The 19,959-nt window shown below is 42.3% G+C and overlaps 1 long non-coding RNA gene across 1 annotated transcript; it reads left to right on the forward strand.

Moving 5' to 3' along the window:
• The first annotated feature begins 867 nt into the window (after positions 1–867).
• On the forward strand, positions 868–4,679 carry LOC130716797 (uncharacterized). Its single transcript, XR_009012169.1, has 3 exons — positions 868–2,206; positions 2,509–2,625; positions 4,217–4,679. It is a non-coding gene; the product is annotated as an uncharacterized LOC130716797 (long non-coding RNA).
• Positions 4,680–19,959: the final 15,280 nt, after the last annotated feature.

Here is a 19,959-nt window from a genome sequence, read left to right on the forward strand (position 1 = left end):
CGGTTTAACCGCAAAAGGACTGGTAAAGGGGAATGTTGTTTTGGATACTTAATGAAGAAGAACGTTTAGGAAAATGCTTGGGAATAGTACTATAGCCGCCATAGATTACAACATGAGCCTTATTCACTTCTGCCTTAGGGCGAAAGCGTTAGTAAAGGGCTAATATTCTCTTAAAGCAATGTAGAAACGAAATTCAAAGATCTTCAGAGGAATATAAGAATTTCTCGTATTCCTTTCCATGACAAGTGTTTCGACACGAAATCCTAGAATATATGAACGTCCGATTCTAATTCTCGTAAGTTTGCCGAAACTGAATCCCTGATAGTTCAAGAAACTTAAAATAAACTATCGATGAAGAATTTTTCTATTCGGAGCTTCAAACGAAGATTCCACACGCGTGTACCGATTTCTTTCGATGTTTCCAATCTTTCTTCAGAAGGAAGTTTCTCTATCCGACGTTAATTGCAAAAAGTAGTTCTGCGGCATATTTTAAAGCGGACTGCGTTCAAGCCGTTTTCTCATTTAAAAAGAACCCAGAACAAGTATCGACCTTTTATGGAATGATATTTAGCCTAATTGTATAATATGACAACGTCATATTTCTTCTAATTATCTAATAATTATTCTTTAGCTCAGTTCTTACTCATTTTCTTGTCCATAGATTATTTTATTTTGCTCAAAGTGATTCAAATTTATATTACATTATTTCATAGAGTTTCTCATAATTTTTGAGATAATAATATATCACCTTTATATTTTTCTCTTAATTCTATGAGCTAAGTTCTTCGGTGTGTAAATCAATTCACACCGATTTACAAAATATCTTACCTAAAATATGTATTTCTCCATCCTTATCCCTCCGTTCATTCGTATCCTCTGACTCCTCTCCCACTCACTACTCGACTCACTCTCCCTCTCTTTCACTCACTCATTCACTCGATGCCTCATCTTCATTTCACGTTCTCTTCAGACCCATTTCCATTTTCTTCTTCTTTCTCAAATTTTCTTTCTTGTTGCAGCAACAACCTGCCACCGTTCCTTCTCACCACCAACATATCTTCTTCTTCTTCTTGATTTATTTCTGCTGCACACACACTCACCATCCATTTCTCCCTCACGCTGCAACCATCACCATGGTTCTTCCTTCTCCTCACGTTAGCCATCATCACCGCTGGTCACCACAACACCACAAGGGACCCTTTTTCCCCACCCAAAACTAAGGAACAACCAGCCACCACCATTACTTCTTCTTCCTCCTTGGCTAGACAACACGCGCGCACCACCATGGCCAACGCACCCCACCATGAAACAACCATGGAAGCTACCACCTCACCTTTTCTTCATGGCCACCACGAGATCCACCCACGTGAACCACCACCATGAGCCCAAGAGCCACGAGCTCCTCTCCTATGGCTGCACCACCGCAGGTCCAGCAACCACCACCACCCTCCTTTCCTCATGAGACAAGCCACCCCACTACTCAGCCTTCCTCAACGTGCCACACCACCAAGACCAGCAACTGCCGCCCCTCTTTTTCCTTGGCCGCGAGCAAGCCACCACCGTGGTTACTCCTTCGTCCTCCGTTTCCGGCAAGGAAAAGCCACCAATCAATGAGCTCAAGATCACCACACCACCACCGCATCACAGCTTGAAGCCGCCACAGCCACCGTGAACAAAACAGAGCAAGAAAAACGTGAAAACAGAGGAGTAAGACGCTGACGTCGACGACGTCGCCAACTTTGACCTTCGATTCCGGTGTCATCGGGCCTCCGTTCACAGCGAGGTTAGTACCCTTGGAACCCTTGTGACTTCCACAACAAAACCCATGTTCCGGATCGTCGTTCCGTCGCTGTCGACCGCCGCCGCTGCCGCCTTCGGGAGCTTTTTCCGGTCAACTCCGGCGACCGATGGAAAAACAGAGGATACTACCACGATCCTTGCCGCGAGGAGAGCCAAACCCTATTTTCAATTTCATATTTGAGTCATTTTATTCGATGACCCCGACGACCACCGTCGACCTTCGGTTGAACTTTCTGGGCAAACCGTCGACTCTTTGGGGAAACGGACAACGTCGTTGAATTCCTGGCCGCGAAAGGATGAAGGAACAACCTTCCTTTGTGTCTCCGGCGACAATCCCTCGGTCAACCCCGTGAGCCGCAACTTCCTCTACGACTCTCCACCGACAAGTTTCTGAAACTTGATTTTCGTAAGCCTTCAACTCTTGTATATGTTTTAGCCTCGAGTAAGCAAGTTTTAAAGAAAAATAAACATTTTCATTGTTATTGTGAAAATCGAAGTTTAACAGTTAATTGGTGAAGAGTTGCGATTTGTTTTACAAAATAGTTTTCATTTCAAAAAGAGATAAGTATTCTACTAATTACAGTAGTTGTTGACTGAAAAAGAGTCGTTTAACATGTGTTCGCTTTGAGTCAATTACCTGAAGACATAGCTCTAGACTTGAGTAGTAAGTAGTTCGATTAGTGATTTCGTTTAGTATGCTTGTGAAAGGTACGATAAACGGAAGCACCTTGCATCGAAGCTACACAAAGGAAGGAATCGAGCCGACGCAGACAAACAAAGATGTAATCGGATCGGAGTTGCACCTTAGTACGAAAATTGGCTAAGGTGAGGGCAACTTACCTTGCTAGCTAATGTTTTAGGCGTCGACCAATTCGACTTGATTTATTGTTTATGCACTTGATTGTGATTGACTGGGAATTGTTTTCTGGAGGCTTCGGCCGAGTGAATTAATTGAGACGTGTGTCTCCGTTTTTTGAGGCTTCGACCGACATTGGTGATTGGGATTTATTTATCGCTTTGATTTGCCATTGATTGATTCATATGCTGTACTTGCTAAATGGATAATCATAGGCTATGTGAATACTTGTGCACATGATTTGTTGGATTATATTGATTATACTGTGCAATTATACGAATATTTGTGGAACGTCAGAGTGTGGGGAAACAGGTAGTTATGTCATACTCAAGATGAGAATTTGGGAAAAAGTTTGATGGGACGAACCGAGGATCGGACCCTTATAATTTTAGTGGATCGAGACTTCTCTGGGAATTACTTGGGATGATGAGATCTTTTAAACTTATAAGATTAGAGACAAACCTAAATGGAAACTATTTTACAAAGAAAATTCATAATACACTAAACAACCTCTGAACCCTTTTAAATAATGATAACAATGTCAGATGAAAGCTTAGGGCTTGGATGTTAGTTTTGGAAAATGAGAAGTGTCGCCGAATCCAAGTTTTGGGGAAACTAATAAGTTTCTGAGTACGTTGATACTCCTTTTCTCGATGAGCAGTTTTATTGTTTGGCTATCTAAATGATAAGCCGGGAAACTAATAAGTTTCCAAGTACATTGGTACTCCTTCGCTCTTTGAGCAGTTTATTTAGCCATCCAAGGGATGAGCCGGGAAGCTTCACTGAGGCGTGAGACTTCGTGAAAGCATGGAACTTCACTGAAGTGTGAGACTTCGTGAAAGGGTGCAAATTCACTGAAGCGTGAGACTTCGTGAAAGCAGAAACTTCATTGAGGCGGGAGACCTTGTGGAGACGGGAACCTTCGCTGAAGCGGGAGACTTTGCGGAGGCGTGGAACTTCACTGAAGCGTGAGACTTCTTGAAGGTGTGAAACTTCATTGAAGCGGGATACTTCATGAAGGCGCGAAACTTCACTGAAGCGTGAGACTTCGTGAATGCGTGGAACTTCACTGAAGCGTGAGACTTCGTGAATGTGTGAGATTTCACTGAAGCGTGAGACTTCGTGAAAGCGTAAGACTCCATTGAAGCGTGAGACTTCATGGAAGCGTGAGATTTCATCGTCGTTTACCCAGGGAAAACGACAGAGAACATTTGTTTAGTTAGACACTTGTGCGTTGGGAGGACGATACATTGTTTGACTAACCTTATCACCTAACTTCATATGTTGAGATTTTGATGATTTGATATTGGTGAACATTGTTATGTTATTTGTTGAATTGTTGAGATATTGAATATTGTGTTGTTACTAGAGATTCGATAACATGCCATGTATATACCTTAGGGTAGGCAATGCAGAACTTATATGTATATATACAACATATATATATACCCCCCCTTATTCTTCACATGTTGCTTGTATTATATATCATATTCTGTGAGTTGACCCTCGCGCCTTGGCTTTGTGTTCATGTTTGTGTTTGGGCGGTCGGCCTGCTGCCAGACGTTCAACAGTTGATTCGTGATGGTTCGTCGTTCGGGGAGGACCCGGAGCGAAATGACTATTACTGAGCCTTCGACGTGGACCCGAACTTCTTGCAGGATCGGATGAGGGTCGATGTTAGGGGTGTAGTATATCGGGTGTCGTTGTCATAGCTCTGATTGTCATTTCTTATTTTGGGGTAGGGTAGGTCCCCGACTATTAGCTTTTTGTGTGGTTCTCTTCCATGAGGATCACAGGGAGTTTGTTGGACGTAGGAGGTCTTTTGAAAGCCGTTCTGGGCTGACTTACTTTCTTGGATGACTGTATTTATAAAACTTATGACTCTGACTATGGGTCACACTTATTTGCCTGCGGGCACTACTTTCAGTTACTTGATGTTACTTTCCGTCACTTGAGGACACTCGTGACGATGATTTTAGTTGCAGCGAGGGCTGTACTTATATTGTATATTAGTCGTTGTTAATCGGGATTGGGTTGAGTCTTTATTTCGACAAGTCTTTTTATTTAAAAACAAAATGAAAAAAAAATACCTGCTTTTCCGCTTTGTTTTATTTTTGAGTTACTAAAGTGACACCCGGAAAATCGGGGTGTTACATAAATCCTATATAAATATTTTGCAACTATTATACAAAAACTGGATTCTTCCTAATTTTCCCCAAAAACTCGTCATCCCCCAGCTCCATCCCCCTCATGCGGGCGCTACCGCGCGCACCACTACCTACATGCGCCACCTCCCTCACGCACAACCCTCGCCATGGTCACGCGCCACCGCGCCTTGAGCATCACCATGCGCGCGCACCACATCTTTTTTCGAAAACAACATTTGCACATAAAATGACTCATTTTATTCAAAACGGTTATAAACTGTACAACAACCTAGACGAATTTTTAAATACCTCAAACACACTCAGAAAAATCCAATTGTTTTATCATGGTATAGGGAACAATGGAGAGATTTGTTTCAGGAGAAGTGGGGTGATTACTGCTATTGGCTTCAGAAACACCTTGAGGAGAACCAACATTTAGAGTTTGGACATTTGAAGTGTTGATCTCAAGGTTAGGCTGAGAGGTTTCAACCTCAGGGTTTGGAGATCTAACCGAGGAATGGTTAGAGACTGAGTTTTCTGGTTGGACAGGTTATGGTTGAACAAGTTCTGGTTGTGAGGGAAGTGCTGGTTGGATGGGTTGAGATGAAGGAGATGCTGCATTAAGAGGGACTACTGGAATGGGATGATCTGGATCAACTAGACGTTCTGGTCTAGGTCCAGGATATCTCCTTGGGCTAGGAACAGTATGGTAGTACTCAGGGATAGCAGACTCTTTTTGTTTCGCAATTTGATCAAATTGACGAATGGATTCAGAGTTATTTGAGGGTGAGGAGTCAGCAACATTTGTGGGAAAAGATACAGAGGGACAAAGAGTTGTATTTTCTGTATCGGTGGTTTTGTGAACCGGATGATCTGATGCTCTGAGGGCAGAGTGATCAGAGGGTCTGGGTTCATGGTCAGAGATAATGGGTTCAGAGGTTTATGGGTTATATTGAATGGTTATGGGTGAGGTAGGTTCAGAAGGTCTAGGAGTCTGAAGCATATTCCAAAGAGGTGCTTCTTCATGAGAGGGTTGAAAGAATGAAGATCTAGGTGAAGTAGTTGGAGAGGGGTTTTGTTCAGCTGGTTGAGACTCTTAAATGGGAGAGAGTGGGGTAGCAGTGCGGTTGAGAAGTGCAGAGATTGGGAGTGCATCAAATGAGCTTAAATCATCATCAATAAATGTAACAGCAGACTTACTTGATGATCTCACTGCAGACCGAGTAACCCTGGCAGAAGCCTCAGTTCTGGTTACCTCAACAGCTGGTTCCATACGAGTTTTCTTCTCCACTATTCTCACTTGCTTCTTTGACTTCTTTGGTGGAGGAGCATCATCATCACCATCAGATGAAGCATCTGGCTTGGTGGGTTCCTCATGCTTCCTCTTAAGCTGGTCATTCTTCTTTTTCTTCTGATCAACACCGTCAGAAGGATCAGGCTCTTCAGAGGATTCCTCTATTATTATTCTTCTCTTCTTCTTCTTCTTGGGAGGAGAATCAAACTCTAGAGCTGGTGGCAGGGTTCCGAAGAACTCGTCCACATCTATTTCAAAACCTTGTTCTCTCAAGTCAGCTAGATAGTGCAAGATAGCAACTGGATCATCAGCTGGAGACCACAGAGGGTAATCGGTCAGAGGGACTCTTCTCTGTCGAATTTCATCAGAGGTGTCTTCATGAGAAGGTGCAACCTTTGTCTTGATCAATCCCATCTTCTTCATGGATGTTGAGGTGAAGACATCACCAACAACAGTCGTCAGATCCTCTGTGCAGCCTGCCTTAGTCAGATCTTCTATCAACTTGCTTTCCAGGAAGAGGTCTAAGAGCAATCTTCCAAAAGGAATGTATCTGATAGCAGACTTTGGAGAAGCAGTTGTTCTGGACTTCTTGATGCACTCTTTGAGATATAAGAATAGGAAGAAAGGAAGACAGATCTTCTTGCGGTCTTGAATGAAGAAGAGCATCACTTTCTGACAGAAATTGATGTAGTCTGGAGAGCTTCCCTTTGGCCTTTGATTGATGTAGTGCAGAAGAATCTTGTGCCAAATCCTCAGCTTAGGATGAAGGTCTACCACTTTGCAATCACTCTTGCCTGGCTTCCAGTTTGTGTAGAGAGCTTTGTTAACACCTTCTTTCGTCTTGGGTTTCACCTTTGATTCCGACAGTTGGAGTCTGTAGCCTGTACCAGTGTTTTCACCCAGAAGATCAACAATTGATTTCTCTGTGATGATGATTCTTCTGCCAGCAATGTAGGAGACCACTTGGTTGTCATCACAGTCGGCATGTTTCCAGAATTCCTTTACCAACTTGATGTAGACTGGACCAGGAAGCCTGTTGAAGTATTCTTTCCAGCCTTGAACTTCTACTTCAGGACGAAGATCAAACCCGTTTGCAGCAATGTTGTCAAGATAGAATCTCCATTCAGCAAGAACCTGGAGTTCATCAGGAGGGTAAACACACGTAACAGCACAACCCCTTTGTGCGAGAGGAATCATCTGCCCTGTAGCTTGAGCTTCTGGTTGATTTCGTTGAGTTGCAGAGCCCGATTGACCGGTAATCTGACCTACTACCATGACAGGAAATCTTCTTCCTTCTGCAGTTTCACTTCTGTTAGATTTCACCATTTCTGAAGCGGTTGAAGGTTTGGGTAGAAAGAGAAGGATAAATGGAGAGAGAAAGAGATCGCGGGGATTAAGAGTTTTACAAACCGAAGAGAGAGAGAGAGAGTAAAGCAGTAAGTGACGGAGAACGTGTGTGTATAGTGGGTTTTTGAAAATAACCGTTGTTGATTAAAAAGCAAAGTAAAATCAACGGTTAAAAATTAAAGACATCATAGCAACAGTTAATACACAAATCACACGATGGAGAGAAGCACATCAACACTCATTACGATAGACTGTCAGCACGGGCACAAGGAACGATGTGTCATAGCTACTGACACACGTCTGCTGTCTCAGCTTCAGAGTAAGCACCGATGGGCACTTAAACTCTGATGGAGTTACCTTCTGGTCTAGACATCTTCTGATAAAGAAGCATCATAGTCAGAGGTTCTAATCCATCTTCATGCTGGACAAAAGTCCATATTCAGATTTTTCAGAATGAAATTAAATCTATCTTCTGCTAAGGGCTTTGTAAAGATATTTGCCCATTGATGGTCAGTATCAACAAACTTCAGAAGAAGTACGCCCTTCTGAACATAATCTCTAATAAAATGATACTTTACCTCAATGTGTTTTGCCCTTGAGAGTAAGATAGGATTCTTACTCAGTGAGATTGCAGCAGTGTTATCACAATAGATTGAGATGTTGCTCTCAAGGATTTGATAATCCTCCAGCTGATGTTTCATCCAGAGCATCTGAGTGCTGCAAATTGCTGCTGAGATATATTCTGCCTCTGCAGTGGATAGTGCAATGGTTGATTGCCTCTTGCTTGCCCATGAGACTAAGTTACTTCCTAGAAATTGACAATTTCCATAAGTGCTTTCTCTCTCTGTTCTATCTCCAGCATAATCAGCATCACAATAACCTGAAAGCTTATATTCTGATGTTTTCTTATACATCAAGCCAAGGTTAGTGGTACCTTTCAGATATCTCAGGATCCTCTTAACAACAGTTAAGTGGATTTCCCTCGGATCTGATTGGAAACGAGCACATAGATGAACACTAAACAGAATATCTGGCCTAGATGCAGTTAAGTATAGAAGTGATCCTATCATACCACGATAGAGCTTCTGACAAACTTTACCACTTGCATCTTCTTTTTCCAGGATGCATGTAGGATGCATTGGAGTCTTAGCAATTGTAGATTCTGTCATGTTGAACTTCTTCAGAAGTTCTTTAGTGTACTTGCTCTGATGGATGTATGTTCCTTCTGGTGTTTGATCAACTTGTATACCCAGAAAGTACTTGAGTTCTCCCATCATACTCGTTTCAAATTCAGCCTGCATCATCTCAGAAAATTCTTTGCATAGAGATTGATTAGCAGATCCAAATATAATATCATCAACATAAATTTGCACAATTAAGATATCATCTTTGTAAGTTTTGCAAAAGAGAGTTGTATCTACTTTACCCCTTACAAACTCATTTTCCAAAAGGAATGAGCTGAGTCTCTCATACCATGCTCTGGGAGCTTGCTTTAGACCATAGAGAGATTTCTTCAATTTGAAAACGTGGTCAGGGTTCTTTTGTAAGACCTGGATTTGCAGAACTGGATTTAAAGTTTAATTTCCGACTCAAACGTAGAATCAGTGTAAGCGTGACAGGAGATTACAGTTTGGGAAAGCTTAATGAAGAAGGAAGTTCAGGAATTGCTTGAGGATAGTACCATAGTCGTTTTAGGAGTTAGTGCGAGTCGTCTACACACCCGCCTTATGGCGAGAGTGTCCAGAATAGGCTAATTCTGCTCTTAAAGTAATGTCTAAGTGAAATTTCAAATCCTTGGAAAAATAAGAAGTTCTCTTTATTTTTCCTTCGACCGGTGTTTTATTTCGGAACCCTGGACTGTACGCACGATGGGATTCACTTCTCGGAAATCCGACGACGCTAAATTCTTTTCTTCAAAAACCCTAAATTCAATCACTGAATGAAGACTTTTTCTATTCGGAGCTTTTAACGAAGTTTCCATCCGCATTGCCAGATTTCTTTCGACGTTTCCAATCTTTCTTCAGAACGAAGTTTTGTCGTCTGACCTTCACAGCAAAAAGTAGTTTTTCGGGGCAAATTAACTTATACCGCTTTTGAATCGTTTTTCCCAAATTCAAGAAACCTGTTTTGAGTTCTGGAATTCTGTCGCCAGAATCTCGCTTAGAATTCACCAATGCAAAAATCGGAATCGCGAAATTTTCATTTTCCCGCGATTTCACTCTCCTATAAATAGTGAAAAAATCAAAATATCTTACCCATTCTACACTTTGAGGCCGCGAGTTTGGGAGGGAGAAGAGGAGAGAAGAATTTTGTCGTTTCTCGACCGATCTTCGAGCTGTTTGTCTCTATTTCACGGCATCGAGGTAACTTGCTTGATTCTTACCTCTGATTATTCTTTTCGTCGCGTTTCTTTAGCTATTTCTGTGCTCAAAGTTTCGAGCTTTTCGTAAAACTATCCGATTTTCCTGATTTTTCTGTTGATATATCTTCTATGCTTGCCCAACAACCTAGAACACTCGCCGTTATTCGCCGATTTCGATCGAGTTGTCAAAGATCTGAAAAACTGTGTAAAAACCCTTTTTGCGCACATATTGAAACTTTAATGTTGAAAAGTCATAATCCGACTTAGTGCCTTTAGGATTAGTTGCTACAAATGTCGTTGTGAACGTTCCCATCAAATTTGTTTTCCGAAGTTTTAACTTTGAGTTTTTGAGCTTAAATTTTGGACCAAAACGCCCCTGAGTAGTCGTATTTTGACCCGGTCGTTCTAAAATTTTTCCGACAGTTTCTTTATCCTAGTTTTACCCTAAAACTACCTAGGAATTAATTTAGATCGAAGAAAAAGCGCCGGAACCCTTTTTCTCTTAGGGCCGTGAGCTTGTTTTTGGGGGGGGGAGGTTTTCGTTTTTCGATAACTCGTCCTCTCGTGTTCGATTGTTGTACTCTGAAGCTTTAAATGCTTTGTCTATCGTTAATTAGTTGTGTGTGATCGAGCTAATCGATTTTGTATGGATTTCTGCTTTGTTTTCTCCGAGGTTCAGTTGAAGGAACTTTGGGTTCTACTGAGCAACTGTGTGAGGAGAACCTATACCGCGAAGCTGGAACAACTTGAGGTTAGGGCAACTTACCTATTAGCTAAGATTGCATAATAGGCGTCGATAAATTCGACTTATGTATGATTTTGATATTGGTTATGATGATGATTTATTGTTATGTCGTTTTCATAACTTATGATATTGATGTTGTATTGAATTGTGCGTATTGACGCGATTTCGGAGCGATGAATCACTGAATTGATTCCTTTTGATCTTTCGGGTTGGATGAACGACCCTAGGCAAGTCCAAAACGGGGTTTGAGACTTAGCCATTCGTTGGTATACTTAGACTTTCCCCAGGATTTACGTTTGGTGGATTTTTTGCAAACTTAGAAAGAATAGAATCTTGGAAACTAGAGACTTTAGGAAACTTAGACTTCAAGAATTAAACTCATAACTTGACTAATTCAATTCGAAACGTTTTCATTAACGAATAAACCATAGGGAATCTAAAGGGGAAAATGATTGCGAAAGACGGGGAAAAGTCGACTTTGTCGTGGGTTTTGGAGAATTGGTGGACATCACGGGGGTGAGCCACGGTGACGAGTGAAAGTCACCGAGTACTTGGGTACTCTTGTTGATTGGAGTTATGTCGTAGGGTCGGCATTAAACTCTTGGGTTTTGAATTTGAGAATTAAGCTAAACACTTGCGTTGGGAGGACGATTCGATGTTTGGCTAACCATATTGCATCATGCATACATTCGAGGTTTGTACAATCGAAAGATTGGGCCTCGGTGAAGTTGGGATGGCTTCACGAAAGTTGGGACGGCGTTCATCGAAGAACACATGGATGTATCTTCGACATAGCGGGCAGAGTGGCACGACCTAGGGTGGTTGGGGCTGATCCGATTATGCATGGGTTTGTAAGCGACACCCGAGCAGAGTTGTCGACACTAGGCCTGTGTCGGGCAGACTCGTGGTGCCCATCCCAAATTGAACTATCCGGATCATATTGAATTGCATTTCACGCATACATTCACCCTGACTGGAATTGTATGCTATTTGAACTATCGAAGCATTGTTAGAGCCGATAACATGCTAGGATTATTTATATATATATATATATATATATAAACATATATATCTATACCCCAATCACACGTTGTATGTATAAATTACTTTATTCCGTGAGTTGACCCTAGTGTCTTGGCTTTGGTTTCATGTTTGTGTTTGGGCGGCCGGCCTACTGCCAGATGTCGATGGCGGACTGGTTTTCGATGGTCTCTCCCTCGGGGGGGATCAGGTTTGAGTTGGTGGACAGACATGCCCCCACCGCTTGGGTGATCGATGCTGTGGATCATCAGGCGACGTACCGGATGTTACACCCCGATTTCCAGGTGTCACTTTAGTAACCAAAAATAAACTTTACGCGGAAAACAGGTAATTTTTTTTTCGTTTGATTCCTTTTAAATAAAAGCAATAGGAAGTAAAGACATAACCCAACACTAACTAACCAATATACAAATATATACACATGTACAACCTCAGCTGCACTCTCCCGTCACGCGCACTCGCAGTGACTCCAAAGTAGTGTGCCCGCAGGCAAATATATACAAACCAGCACTGTAAGCAAAAGTATCAAATATACAGTTATCCAAGAGAAAGTCGGCACCCAAAAATGGCCTGAACAAAAGACCCCTATACTCCGACAGACTCTCTGTGATCCTCCTCAAAAGAACCACACAAAAAGCCACACATCGGGAACCTACCCTGTCCCAAAAAGTAAGACGATCAGAGCTCTACACAAAAATGACGCTAGTCCTAACCTACTCTCCCAGCTCAGCTCATAGCTCCTCCTCCTCCTCGTCGCTGCTCGGCGAGTAGCTATCCCCACTGCTCTCGGAGTCAGAGTCGGAATCCACCGTAATCATCTCGGTGTCCAAGTCCACGACCTCCCTCCTAACTGTCCTGCGCACCGTCCTAGTCGAGCCGGTCTCCACATCCACCTCTCCTGTAAGAACATCCTCCTCCACCACCCTAAGCAAGGGGTCCACACGGTTGCCGTGCGGTGAAGAGAAAGAAAATAGACGTGAGGCAGATGGGACAACAGACTCCCTCTTCGGCCGCACAAGCCTAGAGGACGACGCCACGTCGATAGGATCAATGGCAGTAGCAGAAGGTGGCGCAACAGGTGCAACAACGAAAGCAGGCTCTATCTCCGCCGGGTCCTCATCATCAGAAGGTGAAGTCGGAGGTGGTGCAGGTGGTCCCTGACCAGTACCTGGTCCACAATGAACTGAGGGTGGCAAGTCAAAGCTCAGCTCCATACGCCGTAGCACTCCTCTCGTCAAGCGTCCTCGCTCATCAGTCCGGTCCTCCATGACCCTTCCCCTATACGTCGCTCGGTGACCAGCAACATCAATCACCCAAGCGGTGGGGGCATCACGATCCACAAGCTCATACCTGATCCCCCCCGAGGGAGAGACCATCGAAAACCAGTCGGCCATCGACATCTGGCAGCAGGCCGACCGCCCAAACACAAACATGCAACCAAAGCCAAGGCGCTAGGGTCAACTCACGGAAATAAGTAGATATACACTCAACATGTGATATGGGGTATAGATATATATGTTGATATATATACATATAAACAATCCTAGGATGTTATTGGCTCTAACAATGCTTCAATAAATCAAACAGCACACAATTCCAGTCAGAGTGAATGTATGCGTGAAATGCAATCAATATGATCCAGATATATGTGACGCGTTCCCGTTCGCCACAAGTGAAGCATTCCCGTTCTTCACTATGGATGAACCATTCCCGTTATTCATCCTCGACAAAGCATTCTCGTTCCTTGTCGAATATGCATCGGTGAACCATTCCCGTTATTCACCTAATGATGCATTGGTGAACCATTCCCGTTATTCACCAGGTAAACCATTCCCGTTATTCACCAAAAGATGCAATGGTGAACCATTCCCGTTATTCACCATATGATGCATGATGCAATATGGATAGCCAAACATCGAATCGTCCTCACAACACAAGTGTTTAGCTCAAAAACCCAATCTCAACAACCCAAGAGTTAGTGTCGGTCAATACAACACAACTCGGAGTTAGTGTCGGTCAATACAACACAACTCCAATAACAAAACCCCAAAATCAAAGCCAGAGTCAGTGTCGGTCAATACAACACGACTCGGAGTTAGTGTCAGTCAATACAACACAATTCCAACACCCAAATCCCAGAGTTAGTGTCGGTCAATACAACACAACTCGAATAACAAGAGTACTAGAGTACTCGGTGACTTTCAATCATCACCGTAGCTCACCTCAGTGGCTTTTCCCAATTCCAAAACCCACAACAAAAGTCGACTTTTCCCCGTCTTTCGCAATCATTTTCTCCTTTAGGTTCCCTATATTTATTCGTTTAGTAAAAACGGTTCGAATTGGATTAGTCAGGTTATGAGTTTATTTCTCAAAGTCTAAGTCTCCCAAAGTCTCTAGTTTTCGAAATTCCAATCATTCTAATTTTCCAAAAACCCTTCAAAAGAAGTTTCCCGGGGAAAGTCTAAGTAACCCAACGAATACCAACAAATGGCTAAGTCTCAAACCCCACGTTTGAACTTGCCTAGGGTTGTTCATCCAACCCGAAATATCAAAGATCACCAGATCAATGAATCTCCACTCCGAAGTCGCGTCATAACGCACAATCCAACAATCATCTCAACATCATCAGTTACAGAAACATCATAATATCAGTTCATCAACATCAAGTAAAGCATAAGTCGAATTCATCGACGCCTATCATGCATTCATAACTAATAGTAAGTTATCCTAACCTCGAGCTGCTCCAGCCTCGTAATCAAAATCTCCTTCACACGAATGCTTTGAAACTCCTAAAGTTCCTTCAACTGAACCTCGGAGAAAAACAAAGCAGAATCCAAACAAAATCGATTAGTTCGATCGCAATACAACTCATAAACAATAGACAAAGCATTAAAGCTTTAGAATACGACAATCGGGTACGAAAAGACAAGTTTTCGAAAACGAAAACTCCCCCCCTCACTACATAGCTCACGGCCATAAGAGAAAAAGGGCTCCGGCTCTTTTTCTTCGATCAAATCTGTTTACAAGGTAGTTTTAGGGCAAAACTAAGGCAAATAAACTGTCGTAAAATTTTTCGGACGATCGGATCAAAATACGGCTGTTCAGGGGCGTTTTGGTCCAAAATAAAAGCTCAAAACCTCCAAGTTATCAGTCCGGAAAACAAATTTGACAGCAATGATCCTAACGACATCCGTGACAACTAATCCCAAAGGCACGAAGTCAGATTACGACTTTCGACAGTAAAGTTTCGAAATGTGCGACAAAAAGGGTCTTGAAGCAGTTTTTCAGATCCTTGACAACTCGATCACAATCGGCGAATACTGACGGAGGTTTTAGGCTCTTGGGCACGTAGAGAACAAACCCCAACAGAGAAATCAGGAAAAACGGACAGTTTTACAAAAGCTCAAAACTTTGAGCACAGAAACGACTACAGAAACGCAGTAGAAACAGTAATCAGAGGTAAGAATCAAGCTAGTTACCTCGGTACCTCGAAGTAGGGACGAACTGCACGAAGATCGGTCGAGTTTTGGCGAAAAATTCTTCTCCTCCTCTCCCCCTTGAACTCGCGGCTTTGAAGAAAGAAAATGGAGAGATATTTTGAATTTTCGAGCTATTTATAGGCAGAAGAAATCGCGGGAAAATGAAAATTTCGCGATTCCGATTTTTGCAGCACGTTCACCGATGAATTCTAAGAGAGATTCTGGCGTCAGAATTCTAGAACTCAAAACAAATCTCTGACATTTTGGGAAAAACGATATCTAAAATCTCAAAAGCGGTGTAAGTTAATCTGTCCCGAAAAACTACTTTTTGCTGTGATGGTCAGACGACAAAACTTCCTTCTGAAGAAAGATTGGAAACGTCGAAACAAATTTGGCAATGCGAACGGAAACTTCGTTAGAAGTCCCGAATAGAAAAAGTCTTCATCCAGCGCTTGAATCTAGGGTTTCGAAGCAAAGAAATTAGCGTCGTCGGACCTCCGAAAAGTGAATACTATCGTGTGTACAGTCCAGGGTTCCGAAATGAAACGCTGGTCGAAGGAAAAATAAAGAGAATATTTAAATTTTCCAAGGATTTGAAATCTCCCTTAATACGTTGCTCTAACACGAAATTAGCCTAATCTGGACACGCTCGCCATAAGGCAGGTGTGCAGACTACTCGCACTAGTTCCTACAGCGACTACGCAACATTCCTCAAGTAATTCCTGAACTTTCTTCTTCATTAATCCTTCTCAAACATCAGACTCCTGTCACGCTTACACTGATTCTACGCGTGAGTCGGAAATTAACTTGTTCTGAAAATCCAGGTCTTACAATACTCCCGTCCAAAAAGAAAGTTTCGTCCTCGAAACTCAGAGTTCTGCAAAAAGTCCGGGGTACAGTTCCTTGATCTTATCTTCCAATTCCCATGTAGCGTCTCCCGTATCCACCGCGTGGCTACCGTGTGGAACCCCTGGTTCGTGTGGTGGAGGAGGATGTCCTTACTGAGGAGGTAGATGTTGAGATGGGCTCGACTAGGGTTGTTCGCAGGACAGTTAGGAAGGAGGTCGTGGACTTGGATACCGAGATGATCACGGTGGACTCTGACTCCGACACCGACGTCGACAGCTACTCGCCGAGCGACGAGGAGGAGGAGGAGGAGCTTTGAGCGGTACCGGGAGGGTAGGTTAGGCAGGCGTCATATTTTGTGTAGAGCTCTGATTCGTTTTGCTTTTGGGACAGGGTAGGTTCCCGACGCATGGCTTTTTGTGTGGTTCTCTCACTGAGGGATCATAGTGAGTCAGTGTGAGACCCAAGTTTTAAGCTTAGAATAAATTAATTAAATTCATATTCACGATTAGGTTTCGATGTAACGTGAAAGAAGAAAAACTGAACCATTGTTCATTGGATGGAATAATTTATGAAGGAGATAATTCAGGAAAAAGACTAAGGATAATATTCGAATCGATTAAACTTATGACGCAAGTATTATTCGTTTACGCCTAGGACAAGAACCTTAGGAAACGATTAATTTAACCCTTGGAACACTATAGGAATAAATTCCAAAAATCTTCAAGAGGAATATAAGAATTTCTCTTATTCCTTTCCATGACAAGCGTTTCGATACGAAACCCTGGGTTGTACCAACGTCAAATTCTAATTTTCGGAAGTTTGCCGAAACTAAACCCCTGATAGTTCAAGAACCCTAAAATCAACCGACGATGAAGACTTTTTCTATTCAGAGCTTCAAACGAGGATTTCACACACGTACGCCTATTTCTTTCGATGTTTTGAATCTTTCTTCAGAACGAAGTTTTTCCATTCGACATCAACTGCAAAAAGTAGTTTTTCGGGATAAACTGATTCACACCGACTTTGGATCGTTTGTCTTAATTCCAAGAAACCTAGTTTGAGTTCTGGAATTCTGTCGCCAGAACCTATCTTAGAATCCACAGAGGATGGCACAGGAAAAATCAGAATCGCGAAATTTTCATTTTTCCGCATTTCCCATTACCTATAAATAGCTTGAAAAATGAAAAAAAAAACAAAATTCATCACCACCATCACCAAGGGGGCCGCGAGCTTGAGGAAGGAAGGGGAGGAAGAGATTTTCGTCGTTTCTTGCCTGATCGTTGCACCGTTCGTTGCTACGCGTAGACCTCGAGGTATAGATGTTATTCCTTACTTCTGATCGTCAATTCTGTCGCTTTTCTCTATGTATTTCTGTGCTCAAAGTTTTGAGCTTTTTGTAAAACTGTCCAAATAACTTGATTTCAGTGTCTAAACTTATTGCCTACATGCCCAAGAGCATGAATATCCGGTTGTTTTATGCTGAATCTCGCCGAATTGCCGCCGAGTTTCAATTCTGCTTAAAATACCCATTTTTGGCCAAACTTCGTTCTTTGGATTAAAAACTCTCGACTGAGCTTAGTGTCAGTAGGATTAGTTGTTATAAATGTCGTTAGGAACACGCTCATCAAATTTATTTCTCAAAATTCCGACTTTGAGTTTTCGAGCTAAAAACACAGACCAAAATACCCCTGTGTTAGTTTTCGACCCGATAATTTTTCTGAGAGTTTCCCTGGCCTAGATATCGCCTAAGAATACCTAGGAATTAAATTAGATCGAAGAAAAAGTTCGGGAAACCCTATTTTGATAGTGGCCGAAACTTATTTGCTATGGTACCGTGTCCAAAAATAATTTTTGGGTCTGTATGACCTGAGTTATAGCGTAGCTCTCTCCGTTGTCGAAATTTTGGCTTTGGTTTCGTGTCATTCCTAGTTCTGTAGCTCGAGTTATGCACGTTTTAGCGAATAAAGTGTTTTTGTACAAAACTTGAATCGAGTCAAAACTCATCCATTCGGGGAAAGCCCTTCCATTCGTGCCTAAATGTTGTACTCTGAAGCTTCTTGAGCTTTGTCTAACGTTAGATAGTATTGTTTCGATTGTACCGACTTATTTTGATTGATTTTGCTTTGTTTGCTCTAAGGTTCGTTTGTGGAAACCTTAGACTTGACTGAGCAAGCTTGGGAGTGTGACTTAAACTGTGATTCTGGAAGAACTAGAGGTAAGGGCAACTTACACTGCTAGCTAATGCTTTAGGCGTCGATAACTTCGACTTGCTTATTTATGTTTCTTTATCGCTTTGACTGGAGAAAATGTTTTGAGGCTTCGGCCGTGTGAAACTAATATGAGGCGTGTGTCTCCTTTTTCTGAGAGGCTTCGGCCGTTTACTGGTTTCCGTCTTACTGCTTCCTAGTGGATAGGACAGGGTTATGTTTTACCGCAATTACTTGATTCACATGCCATACTTGTTATGTGCTAAATGGTTAATCTTAGGCTATGTGAATACTTGTGCACATTATTTTGGAACATGCAATTATTATTGGAATATGCTGACCATATGGTGCAACTTATATCGTTTATTCGTGGACTACCAAAATGTGAGGAATAACGGTTAGTTATGCCCGTTGGTGGCGAATTCTTAAGGGTTCATCTCGACAAGACGAACTGAGGTTCAGACTCTTGTCTTCTTTTGTGCTTTCAAGACCTTCTCATGGGATTTTGGGGATATCGGGATCTTTTGAATTTATAGTTTTGGAAAGAAAATATTTTCTTGAGAAATTCCATAATGCTTTAAACAACATTCAAACTCTTTTAATTAAATGTTAAGGATCTCAAATGAACTTCTGGGATTTTGATATTAGTTTTGGAAAATGAGAAGTGTCGCCGAATCGAAGTTTTGGGGAAGCTCATAAGTTCCTGAGTATGTTTATACTCTTTCGCTCGCTGAGCAGTTTTTGACCATCGAAATTTGATGAGTCAGATGACTCAAGAAGTCATCAAGGGTGATTGCACTCTTTTTATAGTTATCTGTCTTTTGGAGCAGAATCGACATTTACCTTAGGGAACAGTAGAGCCAATAAACTCTAACACTTTTGCTGATTAAGCAAGTTTTGGTCTATGACCACAGTATATGCCTTCGGGTACAGTATATACTTTTGGGTACAGTATATGCCTTCGGGTACAGTATATGCCTTCAGGTACAGTATATACCTTCGGGTACAGTATATGCCTTCGGGTACAGTATATGCCTTCGGGTACAGCATGCCTTCGGGTAACTCGGGCATTCGATGGGGGATATGATAGACCGTATGGTTAGGATCGACCTGTTGATGTCAGGCATAGCAGAGGGAAAAGTCGACCCACAGGGTTAGGACTGATCCGGCTATGTCAAGGTTGTAAGTGACACCCGAGGGTTATGGTGGACACAATGCCAGTGTTAGGACCGACTCGATCGTGCCCAGCCTACTTCTTCCGGAACCTTTTGAACTGACGTTGCATTGACATATCATGCACTCTAACTATATTTGTTGAGATCTTGATGATTTGATGTTGATAAACATCGTTATGTGTTTTGATGATTGAATTGTATTAGAGATTTGATAACATGCTATGTATAAACCTCAGGGTAGACAATGCAGAACTTATGTGTATATATACAACATATATATATATATATATACCCCTTACACTTTACCTGTTGTCTTGTATTCTCTATACTATATTCCGTAAGTTGACCCTTGCGCGTGCTACCTGTGTTTGGGGGGCTATGTATGCCCTTTTTGTCAGATGCCGTTGACGGATTGTTTCGTGATGCTTCGTCGTTCGGGGAAGACCCGGAGCGAAATGACTACTACTGAGCCTTCGACGTGGACCCGGACTTCATGCAGGATCGGATGAGGGTCGATGTTAGGGGTGTAGTATATCGGGTTTCGTTGTCATAGCTCTGATTTTCATTTCTTATTTTGGGACAGGGTAGGTCCCCGACTATTAGCTTTTTGTGTGATTCCCTTCCATGAGGATCACAGGGAGTTTGTCGGACGTAGGA

This window comes from Lotus japonicus, chromosome 5 (genome assembly GCF_012489685.1).
Source record: "Lotus japonicus ecotype B-129 chromosome 5, LjGifu_v1.2".
Classification (NCBI taxonomy): Eukaryota; Viridiplantae; Streptophyta; class Magnoliopsida; order Fabales; family Fabaceae; genus Lotus; species Lotus japonicus.